The sequence below is a fragment of the Colias eurytheme genome, chromosome 5 (genome assembly GCF_061535395.1).
Source record: "Colias eurytheme isolate Ceu_HAF_F1 chromosome 5, ilColEury1 Martin Lab GWU primary, whole genome shotgun sequence".
Taxonomy (NCBI): domain Eukaryota; kingdom Metazoa; phylum Arthropoda; class Insecta; order Lepidoptera; family Pieridae; genus Colias; species Colias eurytheme.
The window spans coordinates 842,186-856,783 of NC_142984.1; the positions used below are offsets into that span (position 1 = coordinate 842,186).

The window sequence follows — 14,598 nt, forward strand, 5'->3', positions numbered from 1 at the left end:
GAATGCTATAAAAACTATTGTAGTATTACACAAAGGTTTTAGGTCAACGGGTTTTATAAAATATATCAATCACGTCTCAATAAACAAAATTCGGTTGATATTTAAGGTTTTGCAAACATCAGGCTTTACTTCCAGGCTCTAGGTTTTAGCATACATAGTTGCATTTGAATGAATTCAAAGTGTCAACTGCCTTTTTCCTCAAGCTGAGCGGAAAGGTTTGCTTTGCCAGTATATTTCAAAATATGAAAGACATTAAGTATATCTTCATTTATCTTTGTATAATCACTACATAGTATAAAACAAAGTCGCTTTCTCTGTCCCTATTTCCCTATGTCCCTTTATATGCTTAAATCTTTAAAACTACGCAACGGATTTTGATGCGGTTTTTTTTAATAGATAGAGTGATTCAAGAGGAAAGTTTTAGTATGTACAATTTATTAGGTTTTAGACAAAGCGGGCGAAGCCGCGGGCGGTAAGCTAGTAAATTATAACACTATGTGAAAAGAGCAGAGTACCTACCTCTTTGAGATAATGTTTGAAATAATATGAAAATATCCTCTGACATGGGTTCAAATTGAAACAAAGGATTTTTTATATGCACAGAAAATGCTTAAATAATTGTATATAATAGACGTCGACCCAAAAAAACCAAACTACAAAAAATAAATAAAGACCTAACTGTGTTTTGTCATTAAATAAAGAATAATGCGTAGTGCACAAAAACAATATGATTTACTTACCTGGTTTTATATAATTTGTAATTACTAGCTATCCCGGCCAACATTGTTCTACCTTACTCTTATCATTTAAATTTTAGGGGCATGAAAAATAGATGTGGGCAGATTTTCTACCAAAAAAGCACACAAAATGTCATGAGAATCGGTCCAGCCGTTTGGGAAGAGTATGGTAACTAGCTTTGTGACACGAAAATTTTATATAATAGTACTACTAGCTTACCGCCCGCGGCTTCGCCCGCTTTGAAAACCAAATAAATCTTATACTAAAAACTTCCTCTTGAATACCGCATCAAAATTCGGTGCGTAGTTTGATGTGATGTTAACGTGGTAACTCGTTTGATACCTATGTTATATTTATTTTAGATTAAAACTTACAGTAACGCTGAAATTCTTAAGGCGATTTTGTAAAAAAGAAGGAAATCACGGACAGTGGGATTCCCTTCTTAAGATAATCGAAAAAAAATAAAGACCCTTGTTCTAAGAATCCACGAGAATCGAGTTCCACGATCTGTTTCTATAAAATATTAAATAATTGATAATCTTTAAACATATTATAAAATTACTTACGCAAATGTGTGATTCCTATAATAGCTATAAAATATGACGCTACTCCTACGCAAATAGAATATAAACGCTAATTAAGAAGTTTATTAGTATTTTCAACGGTAACTTGTATATTATGTTAATATTTATGTTGTTTTATTTTCCAAATATATAAAAATGAATCGCAAAATGTGTTGGTAAGCGCATAACTCGAGAACGGCTGAACCGATTTCGATAATTCTTTTTTTATTATATTCCTTGAAGTACGAGGATGGTTTTTATGTAGAGAAAACGTAAATATGTACCACGGCCTCGCAGCCGGGGCGGACCGCTGGTAGTTTATATTATCTTTATATTGTATATGGGATTAATAGATAGTATCTGATTGGATCAAACTTTTAGGAAAGGTTATCAAAACGTTTTTAAATAAAGTTCTAACGAAGCAATATTGCAAGTAAAGAGATACTATTTTTAGGTAGTGTTGTATTCTTCTTTATTGTTTCATCAAAGACTAAAAGTTCAGTGAATCTCTTAGGCCTTAAGTTTTATAGTATTCAAGCAATTTGTAGATACGGGTAACAATTCACAAACAAATAACTACTTACTTACAACTAAGTCTTAATTGTATATTATTTAAATCGCCAATCTCTAACGATTTTAGGAAGGTTATACCCATCACGCTATGTAGATATGGAACATAACATGTTTATTAATTAAAGCTACTAATGTATAAATGAATATTTATTATATTTCATTTGAATTCGAAAGGTGAACTAAAAATAAATATTTGTGATAACAATGTTGATACTCATTAGATGTTTTGTTAATTACCAATATTGTTTACTTTGTGGTTGCCGACCAGTGATTAAAGCCGGATGAGTGAAAACAATGCCACATCCATTAGTATGAACTAAATATGTATTAATTACATATAATCAATTAGTTCTAACTTTCATCCCCTATTAGGGGACAGACGGGCTAGATAGAGATAGCGGATAAAACGTATAATCGTTTTCGAACGATGGTGCGTCGATAGAAACAAAACTGCGCTTTCTTCAAACATAATATACCTAACTGCACTTACAACCATTTTGAAGGCGTCGGTACAGCACACTTTTGAGGTTTCAAAGATTTTACCCGCTCATCAGCTCCATTTGGCCCGTCCATATATTCAAGAATGTTACCTTTTGCTGCCGTCATAAAAATATTATCTATATTTCAACATCACATATTAATTGCGGCTCCGTGTTGATGTATGAACCTGTCTGTCAAACGATAGGACCTGTTCTATAAAATAACAAACTTAAAGATTTGCGTATAGATTAGCGCAGTGAATCGAGCATTTGCGTCAGAGGGTGTTGTATCTATTACCTTTGGCAATACGAGTATTTCGACTCGATGAGCTATTAGTTGATGATGAATTACTTACCATAAGTTATATGTACGTCAATGGAGAGTTTTGCATTTGACCGACTGTTTCTTATACATTAAGTTAAATGATGAACTAGTAAAGTAAAAGCCTACAAATAGAAATGAAAACCTAAATTTTGCAATGAGTGTTTTTCATTAATTTTAATTGGTTGCGCGGTAGAAAAGCTAGTATCTAAGCAATAAAACATGAAAACTAGAATGTTTAACAATGCATCGATTAAACTTAAAAGATCTGCGTACTTAACATGGATATTTCTTGCAAATGTAGGCATAACTCTACCGTTTGAAACAAAACATGATGTCGTTGACACTAATTCAACAGTTTTGGCCCTACCAAAAAAATTCAAAATTAGTTATGAAGGTTTTAAGTAAAAAAATTAAATTGTGACTATATAAGGTTGGGTCGCCTAAGATCGGACGCATATGCCGAAAATTTTATACGTACTGTATTTTTTATTTTATTTCTCATGATTCGATGTCGTTTTTCTGTTGCGGTCAACTGTAAATTGATGACAAAAAAATATTGTTTAACCCCTAATTTTTTGGTTTGCGTAGATGCTATCTATCTAAGCAAATTTAGAGCCTAAAAAGCAGACTTTTTTCGACTTACCATAGTGAAGAAAATAACAGTTCGGCCGAAGATCGGACTATGTAGTATCTTCACTTCTATGCGTTTAATAATAATGTTAACATTAGGAAAACATCCGGACTTACGTCCATACATTGAGCATCAATGATTGAGTCAGGAAATTCCTCAAAAAATTTGACAAAGAAGTTTTTTTTTTATTGCGTTTTTTTAGTCCGGTCTTCCCTCCTTACATGTCACGGGAATTCAATTAGTATTGAATATCTTCATAATATATTTTTATCAAAGTGACAATAAAGTTGTAACGATGATAAGTTAAAATAAACCTAGAGTTATCTTGGATGTAATATAACTATGATTTTTACAATATTACCGCATTACCTTCCTTGGCTACAAAGCCAAATAATTGAACAAGCAAATATAAAGCTGCTAGTACATGACTAATCTCACACAGAATTTGATTTCAAGAAACTGTTTCACGCATTTCAAGGTTTACAAAAAAAATATTGTATCAATATTTAACTAGATTATTCCAAATCATTATACAAACAAAAATACAGGATTAAATAATAATATGTATAAACATTGATGAATCTAAATTATATGAGAGACTAGCTGCGCTCCGCAGTTTCACCCGCGTGGCTCCGCTCCTGTTGGTCTTAGCGCGATGATATTATAGCCTATAGCCTTCCTCGATGAATGGGCTAGGTATCTAACACCGAAAGAATTTTTCAAATCGGACCAGTAGTCCCTGAGATTAGCGCGTTCAAACAAACAAACTCTTCAGCTTTATAATATTAGATGATATTAGTATAATTTTCGTTCAGGAGGAAATAGTCTTTCTTTCATACAGTTTTTATTATGTTAAAAATATGAATCGAAAAAGTAATTTGTAATTCCATTGATTATTGCACTCGGCTTATTTTGTTCATGTTTTTGTATAAATAATTATTAATGTCGAGACATAGTTTTTATGACGAGTAATTCTTGGAAAATGGTGATATATTGTATGAAAATCTCAATAAAAACTACCAAGCAAAGAAAAAATGTAGTAAAAAAATTGAATACATATTTCAATTTTATACATGATTATGTTTGATAATAATTGCATTTCATTTATCCATACTAATATTATAAATGCGAAAGTAACTCTGTCTGCAGTTACTCAATCACGCCTAATGTACTGAACCAATTTTCATGAAATTTGGTATGGAGATATTATGATACCCGAGAAAGGACATAGGCTACTTTTTATCCCGGGAAAATGACGCAATCCCGGAAATCCCACGGGAACGGGAACTATGCGGGTTTTTCTTTGAAAACGCGGGCGAGGCCGCAGGCGGAAAGCTAGTATTATATAAAAGGATAGTTTGAGTGGTTTTAGTGTCAAATGTTAAGGAACTTTTAACCCAGAATGTTGCTACATAATATTAGACATTTGTTAAAATACCTGTTTAAATAACTATAAAAATGATATAAAGATGTTTTTACCTAAATAATATTCTTATCATAGCGAAAATTTATGAGACAGACATACATTCGGAAATAGAAACTGTACACCGGATTTATGTCACGATTAATTTGTTATTCTATACAACGAGATGTTAATATTTCTAATTTTAGCCAAGTGTGAATAAATGAAACCTTTTCTCTTCTCTTGAAAACTAGGGAAACCAAGGGATCTTTGACTATCAACAAAACATTATATACTGAAAAATAAAAAACGCTATTATTAGCTCTATCTATAATATGTTTGTATGTTTATAAATAGACTAATTTAGTCTTGATTTTGGCCCAGTGTAAACGGACAGTTGTGATTCAAACTTTGTATCCAGGATCGGTCAAAAGCGTGTTTTTTTAACTATTAGTATAATCAAACTTTCTAACTAATTTATTACGCTATACTCTACAAATAAACAATTCTAATTATTTTTTTAGATATTTGACCATGTAAATAAATAAATAATAGACTACATGTAATGAAGCGGTAACGCGTATCGGGATCTCAAATAGACTTTATATAGAGTAAGCGGTCTGCGCGCGCGCAGTCCACCGCGACTGCGCTGTGTGTGTGCGCCTCTGTACCGTTCAGTGATAATACCTGTGTGTTGTGTGTGTTTTGTGATACAGGTAAAAATTATTGGTGAGTACATTTTTTTTATTGCGGTGTTTTTTGTTAATTGGTGTGATTAATTTGTAGTTGTTTTTATTTAATTTTCACGTAAAATTGTGAGGGTAAAAAGGTGTTAATTTTTATGTTAATTTAAAATTAATTACAATATTATCATCATTTTACTTTAATTTAGAGAAGCCTATTTAAATAACTGTTTTTTCTTCATTTCTTTCTAAATTTTAATTTATATTATTTTTTTCTGGGTTAAATTTTTGCTATAAATATTAATTTAATGTTAGGATTATGTGGACATACTTTTAGATGAGAAAAGCTTCTTTTGTTTTTACACACCATCCCAATTCCCAATAAAAGGCAATAATATTTCTAAAATATGCAAATAAATTCAAAACTATACGTTCAAAAAAAAGCTATTGATTGTTTGTCGATTGTTAGAAAAATTAAAAAAAATTGTAGATATTTCATTTTAGAAAAACCTAATTTATAGGTACCGGTTCGTTCTTTTGGGAGTTATGATACCAAACAAAATAAATTTTAATTTATCATTGTTAATAATTTATATTTAAGACAGTTAATTAATAAATCTGCAATCTGTGGATTCGGGGAATCCTATTCAAAATAAGAAAAAACGTCAGGAGGTCCTGGCAAATGCCTAAACCTCTAAGTTGGATCTTATAAAAATCACAAACCTTCTTGGATTTAGCACTCTAAAGATTAGATTAGGTTAATTAATATAAAGATATTTAGTTGATGCTTTTAGCTATAAATAAGAGAACACTTTGAACTCATATTACAGTTTACTTTGTTTAAAACTGAATTCCTTCATTCATAATACGATCATTCGTTCATAATAAGAAAAATCTTTTTTACGAGTAGATTTCTATAGAAATATATCAGCTTATAATAGTTCGGTAGAAAAAACGCACTAAACGCAGAAAACGCAGTGACTTTGTTTAAGTAAGAGCTGATTTTTCATTCCTCTGTTATTTTTTATTTTTTATTTTATTTATTTGGTCAACCAACATTTGTTTACAATGATTCTTAAATATAAATTTTACATAACATAATATAGTTCTTGCGATAAAGTAACAAATAATTAGAGGTTGACACAGCATGCGCCAATTATACAGAGTTAGTTCTTAAAAGTAGGATACTTGTTATTGTTAATATTATTAAAAGAATAAGAATAATGTTAAAACTTATTCGTCGAAAAACGTATTAAACGACCATTTCAAAATGTATTCTTATTGCCCGCAATTGACAGTTTACAGGTGACATTTTAATATTATCGTGTAATACTTTATTGGACGGGTATTAAGTTTTAACCAGGGATTGAAAAATCGGCCCATTATTACTTGTTTACAAATCCACTGACTCGTTTCCAGACTTGAAACCCAAGCAAAAGATCAATATAACAGGTAACATAATATGTATTAATACTATGTATTAATTTTAAAATAATCAAGATATTCTTGTATGTAAATATAATTTTTTATTTAACATAAATCAGAAGCTAGTATTACAGTATAATTTTATAGACTATTTTTTATAATTCACTAAACATAGTTTTTGATTTATTAATAAAAAATAATAAATTAATTCATAACGTCAAATATTTCTGAAGTTAATTTATTCGACGTGATTTAGGTGATTCATACACGTTATTAATATGTTGACTGATGATGTATTTAAAATGATAAAAATAATCCTTTTCCTACATTTAAATTTCATAAGAAAAACAAAACAACTTACATTTTGAATAACAAAATAATTTTAATTTATTCTTTCAAAAAACCGAGTCTATCGTGTATTCGGTCCTGATTGCATCAAACTCAAACATATATTTACAATCAAGATTCAAGACTGTTTAGAAGCGCTTTTCAACCTTTAATTACATAGCTACCAGAAAGCAGTCTCTACAAAGTAGAGCGTGCAAGAAACTCTACCTATAGTTATTATTTTCAAATCGTATCAATTTCATTCTATTCGCCATACAAAAAAAATTTGCAAAAGCTACTCACATACCTGCCGCAGGGGCAATACCGGATGCACGGCAGTCGGAGTAATTAAAAAGCCAAAGAAGCCAATTTAAAAATTGCCCCTGCTTGCCTATACACATTAAAATTAAGGAGCCAATTAGGGTGCAACTCCAATATTGCCCTGCGGCAGGTAGGTACGGGAGTAGCCGGCATAAGCAGTTATCTTGATGGAAAAATATTTATAATCTTCCCTATCTCTTTGAATAAATGTTTAATTTTAACACAGGTTTTAATTTAGCTAACTAAAACTCTCTTTATTTTATTTTTCACGACAGAGTTGACCCGTGATAAAACGAAATAAATATAGCCTAAGACACTCGTACTTAGATAGCGTGACTTTCTTTTGGGAAAATCATTTTTAAAATCAGTTCAGTAGAGTAGATCCAGATATTCTCCTCTAACACATCATAAACTCATAAATTAATAAACTTTATCCTGTTATAGTACTAGTATACATCTATCAAATAATTGAAAAAGTTATCATCATCAAATAATTGAAAAAATTAATGGATAAATATTTAGTAAAGATTATTGGATTAATATAAGAAATGATCTTCCCCGCAACGAACAAAGGAAATAATTTGTTTATAAACTTTCTCCTCAATAAATCTTATTTCTTATGAATCAATATTTTATACACAAAAGTTATCAAAGACCTTCTTGATTACAGGTCATTGACCTTAAAAGTTAAGTAAACAACGTTTGTTTTACATTATTTGTTAATTCACTATTTTAGTGTGGAAACTTGTCATTTATTTTGTATAAATTAATAAGAAAACTGTTTATTATGTAATCACTTGGGAAATGAATCGATGTATACTTTGTAGCCGACTTGGAAAAATGGCTTGCAATGTAACGGCTACGTTTAAATTTTAATATAATTTAATTGCAATACCTATAAATGATAGTCTATTAGAGCTTGTGTAGGAATTACTATGTTTGAAGTTTGTTTTATTTATAACATAGGTGTTGTAAAATCTCAAAGTTAAAGTCAGTTCCGTAGCCCTAAAGGTACAGAGAAAACAATTGAACATAAGGTATAAAAAAGGTTCTGAGAATTTAAAAAGTACTTCAGAAATAAAGAATAGAGTACCTACCTATTGATGATATATATATTATTTATAATTAACTTCTATAAAAGGGAAAATGATGCTTATCAAAGGGTTTCCACCGTTTACGCAATAAATATATGCATATTCAATGAATTATTGGTAAATGGCGTAATAATTATACAAACTCATTTAAAATACGAAACACGTCTTCAAATTCTAGTCATCTAATGTTAATTTAAAAACGTAAACGTCATTTATACAACAAGAATAAAGTTATAGAAACATTGACACGATATTTACGGCCGGCCGGTTTCTGAATTGAGTATTTGACGTTACTCAAACCATGCTTAAATTCTCCTTAAATATTTTTGTGTATGTGACAAGCTTAGATGATGACAAGCTTTCTCCATCTTTAATCAAATAAACTTCTAATTCAGAAATACCTAAACTGCTTGATATTGTCTTTTGAGTCCATAGCAAATAATACAGAAGAACATTCAGCTAGAATGATTTTAATTCTTCTCTCATTTGCTTCCTCTCTTCTCCTCTGAAGTCAATTCACTAGAATTTATTCTTTTAATATTCACTCAAAACAGAAATAGAGTTCAAAAAATTTACAATAAAAACCAAAAGAATACCTACTAAAAAAATAATTCTTATAGAATAAAAAACGCCGGTCGACTTTTATCTCTAATGAAAATCGTTACGACTACCTACAATAGGAAGTTAATTTCAAAATGCAATAAAGAAAAAATATGATTTCTATTTTTCCTCGTGCGTGCCCTCGTTTTTGTTTTTTCGTTTAATAAAAGTATTTGTATTAAATATGTCCTTTTGTTAAATGAAAATAAATACACATACGAAACATTTAAAATGAACATTTTTTTGGTCTTTTTACTACACCTACCACTATTTCCACACCTAGGTATATTTTTACGAATTAGTACTTAAGTGAATAAAAAACAAAAAGATATAAATAACTCAGTCTCACGTGAAGGAACATGTGGATAGGCATTACTAATCACATTGATCAAGCATAAACTATAAATTCGATGTATATTTTTCCTCAATATCAAAATATGCGGTTTTGCGACTTCAACCACATTAATTGGACCATTTATATCAATAACTAGCTGCTCCGCGCGGTTTTACCCCCGTGGCTCCACTCCTTTAGGTCATAGCGTGATGATATATACCTTCCTCGATAAATGGGCTATCTAACACCGAAATAATTTTTCAAATCGGACCAGTAGTTCCCGAGATTAGCGCGTTCAAACAAACAAACAAACTCTTCAGCTTTATAATATTAGTTGGATAATGTGTTTGTAAAAAAAAATATTTGTGAAGACAGATAATATAATACTATACTAGTATCTAGACATCAACATTATGTATAGATTGAATATACTTATAAAATATAATGTTTAATTTCTTAAAGCCCAATATGACATGTAAAGGTTAACGAGGCACGAAATTACCGAAAAATTACTGAATCGAAAAAACTGGGCATTCGTCAATAATTATGATAACTCTTTATTTCCTTTAAAGCCTTAAAAAGGCAAGATGAGACGAATTCGGTTATTAAACCATCAACCATTTAGTATAATTATGTATTTATTATTTTTAAATAAAAGTATACGTTGGAATTGGGATAAATATTAATTTTTGGACACTAACTTGCCAATGGGAGCCGGTTTATCATATATATTCCATTTTTGTATAACTTATTGAACGCAAAAACAACTTTTTTTTGTCTGTTATAGTGTATTTTTTCCAAATATTATATTATTCATTTATGATATATGCCATATTATACAATATAGCTACATATAATATCCACTCAAGCCAACCAAACACAAATAACTAACCCCAAAAAAGCCTCATTTCATACAATTTTGTTTATTTTTTGCAAAGCACGTCATTGTATCTAAAATCGCTTTTAAATTGTTAGTTTCAACTTCAAGGCAGTTATTAGGTACGCTTCGAGTTAAATCAAATCTAGCTCTAATATAAATTCAATGTTCATTTCTGATGAATGAAGACGGGTTTAACAAAGGTCACACCTATAAAATTTTAGCCAAATTGTCTGAGTTATTATCTATATATTTTACACGTTGATTTTTTTTCTACGTATCGATAGCTTGGTATATTATTTATTAACGAAATTCTAAACTGCCATCAAATTGTCAGAATCAGACAAAATTTTAATAGGACCGGACCAACCGGAAGGCACCAGCTATCAAATTAAAAAAAAACATAAAAATCGCTTCACCCAGTGAAAACTGAAAAGTCACCTCCTCCTTTTTTGAAAAAAGTTGAAAGGATTATAAATTTTTAGTTGCATTGACGTAGAGATCCTAATTACTAATGCGGTTGGATAAAGGACACCTGATATTGGTATTTTAATAATGTATTCCATCTAAATGATTGATGATGATTGAAATTGATCCCGGATTATTTTAAGAGGATTTTCACATAGAATGGTTGAAGGGCTGCGTATTTACATCCGAATACATCAAATTTGTTACATATTTTTCACCTACTTAAAAGTTCGTAATATTAGCTCATTGATTGTAACCAATATATAAAGAAAATAGCAAAGAAAATTATCAATAATTCATTGTTTTTATTTGATAACAATTCACTATATCCGTAACGTGTTCAGTTACGTAAAAAGCGAAATTTTTCAACGCTCCGATGCGCTGGCGCATCTAACACACTTATTATTTACTTATGTCATCAATTAGCACATAGTAATTGATGTATTGGTTTTTGTTATGGCTTATTAATCCGTGTTAAATTTAAAGGTTTGTTTAACACCCATATGGGAAAAAGTAACATTTATTTGTTATATTTATAGCATTTATATTCAATTTATTCGTTGTAAAAAACACAAAAAAATATTTAAAAAAATAATTTCGTATTAAAAAGTGTAGATAAGATGCATTCATATTTCAAGTCGAGAAATACAATATGCTGTAGTTCCACAGATTGACCTTTGCATACGTTAAAAGTTAAAACTTAATCATGCTCCCCTATAATTTCTTTAATCATGGGAAAATTATCATACATGTTCATTTACCAATAGTTTTCATAGCGCAATATCATTACTCAACAGTTAGTTAAAATGTAATTTGTTTCATTTTTGAACCTTGACCACTCGCAAATGTCAGGAATTGAACCCACTGTTAGTTGAGCTGAGGTCGTTTGTTGACCTCAGATGCAGGGCCTAAAGGTAGATGGGTAAACGTTGACCATTCGATTTAGATTTGTTATACTCAAATTCTTAAGTAGGTGCATTTTATTGATAAACTATGGTTGGCATAAACTACTACTCGTATTGCAGTCATTGATCATCACTACATAGTATAAAACAAAGTCGCTTTCTCTGTCCCTATGTCCCTATGTATGCTTAAATCTTTAAAACTACTAAACGGATTTTGATGTGTTTTTTTTCAATAGATATCGAGTGATTCAAGAGGAAGGTTTTAGTATATAATTTATTAGGTTTTAGACAAAGCGGGCGAAGCCGCGGGCGGTTAGCTAGTATATTATAAAAATCCTCACCATACCTTATACCTGCCACAGATAAATACACTTACTTTTAGGTGGTTTTAATTAATTTCGTCAAGTATTTTTCGCGTTAAAATAACACAACTAAAAATAAAACAAACGTTGATAGCAGATTAAAAATAAACCAATTAAAATGATTATTATTCGCAAATAAAATATACTTCAAGCGTTTTAAGAACTTGGAGTCTTAAAAAAATACTTATCAAATAAAAGTCTGTCCTACTTTTATAAAATTATGAATTTGTATGAAGTCGGAAGTGAGTGTGCTCTGTTTAATGAAAATAATTGTAAACAATGTAAGTAGATAATACACGAAATAAATGAATCATTGACTCCAAGCACTATATAATAATTTTAATAATTAATTTCATGACGTAAGTAGACATTTCATGAATAAAGTTTTCTGGACTTACAATAATGAAAATGTTTTTTGTTCGTTACATGATAGTTTTTTTCCTAACTGAGGAAAAGCTTACGGTTATGTTATAGACTAGAGTAGATAATTTTTGAAACAAAAAAAAAATCGCAGTCGGATGAAACCCATTAGAAAAGGAGGGGAATATGATAAAAATGTAAGGAAAAATAAATTACGGTCAATCCGAGTTCGGGAAGCGGGAGGGGGGAGCTTTTAAGAGAAAAAAATGGTTTCTCTCGATTTCCGACAAAACTACAAGTCCTATAGAAAAAAGTTCAATGGCAAAGTTGTAGGTAATTAAAAGTTCTACAACTTTTGTATTCACAATTTTTTCACATAACCTAAAAATTTAGGTGAAAAATTTAAAAAACCAAGTTTTTGGTCTTTTATTTCTATCTACTTCAAAATTTATTTTTTTTCTACGAAATTTGGTGGAAACTTACTTTATTATGTCCCAAATACACTGTAATTTATTTGATTGAAAATATTTATTTTTTCGCCTTATTTTGAATTAATACCAAAAAAACAACCTAATTTTCAATCGAAAAGTTACCCGTCAAAATATCAGCTTTTTTCAAAAACTTGGGGTGCCTTTTATTCATTGAAATCTCTACTTTCATATGGTGTAAAAAAAATAAACACCACCATAGTAAATGTTCTCAGGAAATGCATACAAACAGTCTGAAAATTAGCTTTTACTAAATCAGGCACACTTCTCGAACTACCTGAAATGTTTTTATCGACATCATTTTGCTTTTGAATATGCTGTAAAATATTAAACTTAGAACAGACAATTATTATTCTTTTGAAATATTACCGAAAAGCCGATACAAGAGAAGATATAGAGTTCGAGAAGTGTGCCTGATTTAGTAAAAGCTAATTTTCTGACTGTTTGTATGCATTTCCTGAGAACATTTACTATGGTGGTGTTTATTTTTTTTACACCATATGAAAGTAGAGATTTCAATGAATAAAAGGCTTCCCAAGTTTTTGAAAAAAGCTGATATTTTGACGGGTGACTTTTCGATTGAAAATTAGGTTGTTTTTTTGGTATTAATTCAAAATAAGGCGAAAAAATAAATATTTTCAATCAAATAAATTACAGTGTATTTGGGACATAATAAAGTAAGTTTCCACCAAATTTCGTAGAAAAAAAATAAATTTTGAAGTAGATAGAAATAAAAGACCAAAAACTTGGTTTTTTGAATTTTTCACCTAAATTTTTAGGTTATGTGAAAAAATTGTGAATACAAAAGTTGTAGAACTTTTAATTACCTACAACTTTGCCACTGAACTTTTTTCTATAGGACTTGTAGTTTTGTCGGAAATCGAGAGAAACCATTTTTTTCTCTTAAAAGCTCCCCCCTCCCGCTTCCCGAACTCGGATTGACCGTAATTTATTTTTCCTTACATTTTTATCATATTCCCCTCCTTTTCTAATGGGTTTCATCCGACTGCGATTTTTTTTATCTTTTCATTATTTTCAAAGGCTTCTACCCCAGTCTATTAAGCAATAAGTTTATTTTGCCCATTCAATATTTTTCATATCTTAGGTATTTCATACATTCTTCTTTAGCGTGTAGAGGATTCTGTATAACATTCCTTGAGGAATAAAAATGTACTTAAGCATTTTTCGACAGGAAATTTTCGATCATCTACTTATCTTTAAATTGAATCATAAGTACAAATTACATAATCCAATAACCCAATAAGGATAATTTCAACTTGATTTATTATGAAACGTAACCAACACAATATAATACACAATACAGCTGTTATAGTATGAATGAGTACCAAAGAGACAAACAAACAAACACATTATTGCATTTATATTGACAGGGTGTATTAGTGCAGATAATGGCTATTTATCTGCAAAAGGTTATATCCTTGAATATAACTTTACTCGGCTATTAACATAATTCTTTTGTACGTATAATCTTAACTGGACGTTTTGTGCTTTGAATCTCAATTGGTTGAATAGCTTGTAGTCTAGGAGGCAGTGGTGAATTTTTATATCAATACTTAAACCATCTTAGCCACATTTTTGTATCTGTTAGATATAATTAAATCGATTCCGTCATTCGTTGATTC

General features: G+C 30.0%; 1 protein-coding gene across 1 annotated transcript in view; it reads left to right on the forward strand.

The window, feature by feature from the left end:
* The first annotated feature begins 5,294 nt into the window (after positions 1-5,294).
* LOC149908240 (scavenger receptor class B member 1-like) overlaps positions 5,295-14,598 on the forward strand; it is a 32,709-nt gene continuing 23,405 nt past the window's right edge. The window contains exon 1 of the mRNA XM_090101674.1: positions 5,295-5,440. The gene's annotated coding sequence lies outside the window, so the exon portion shown is untranslated. The remainder of the gene's footprint in view (positions 5,441-14,598) is intronic.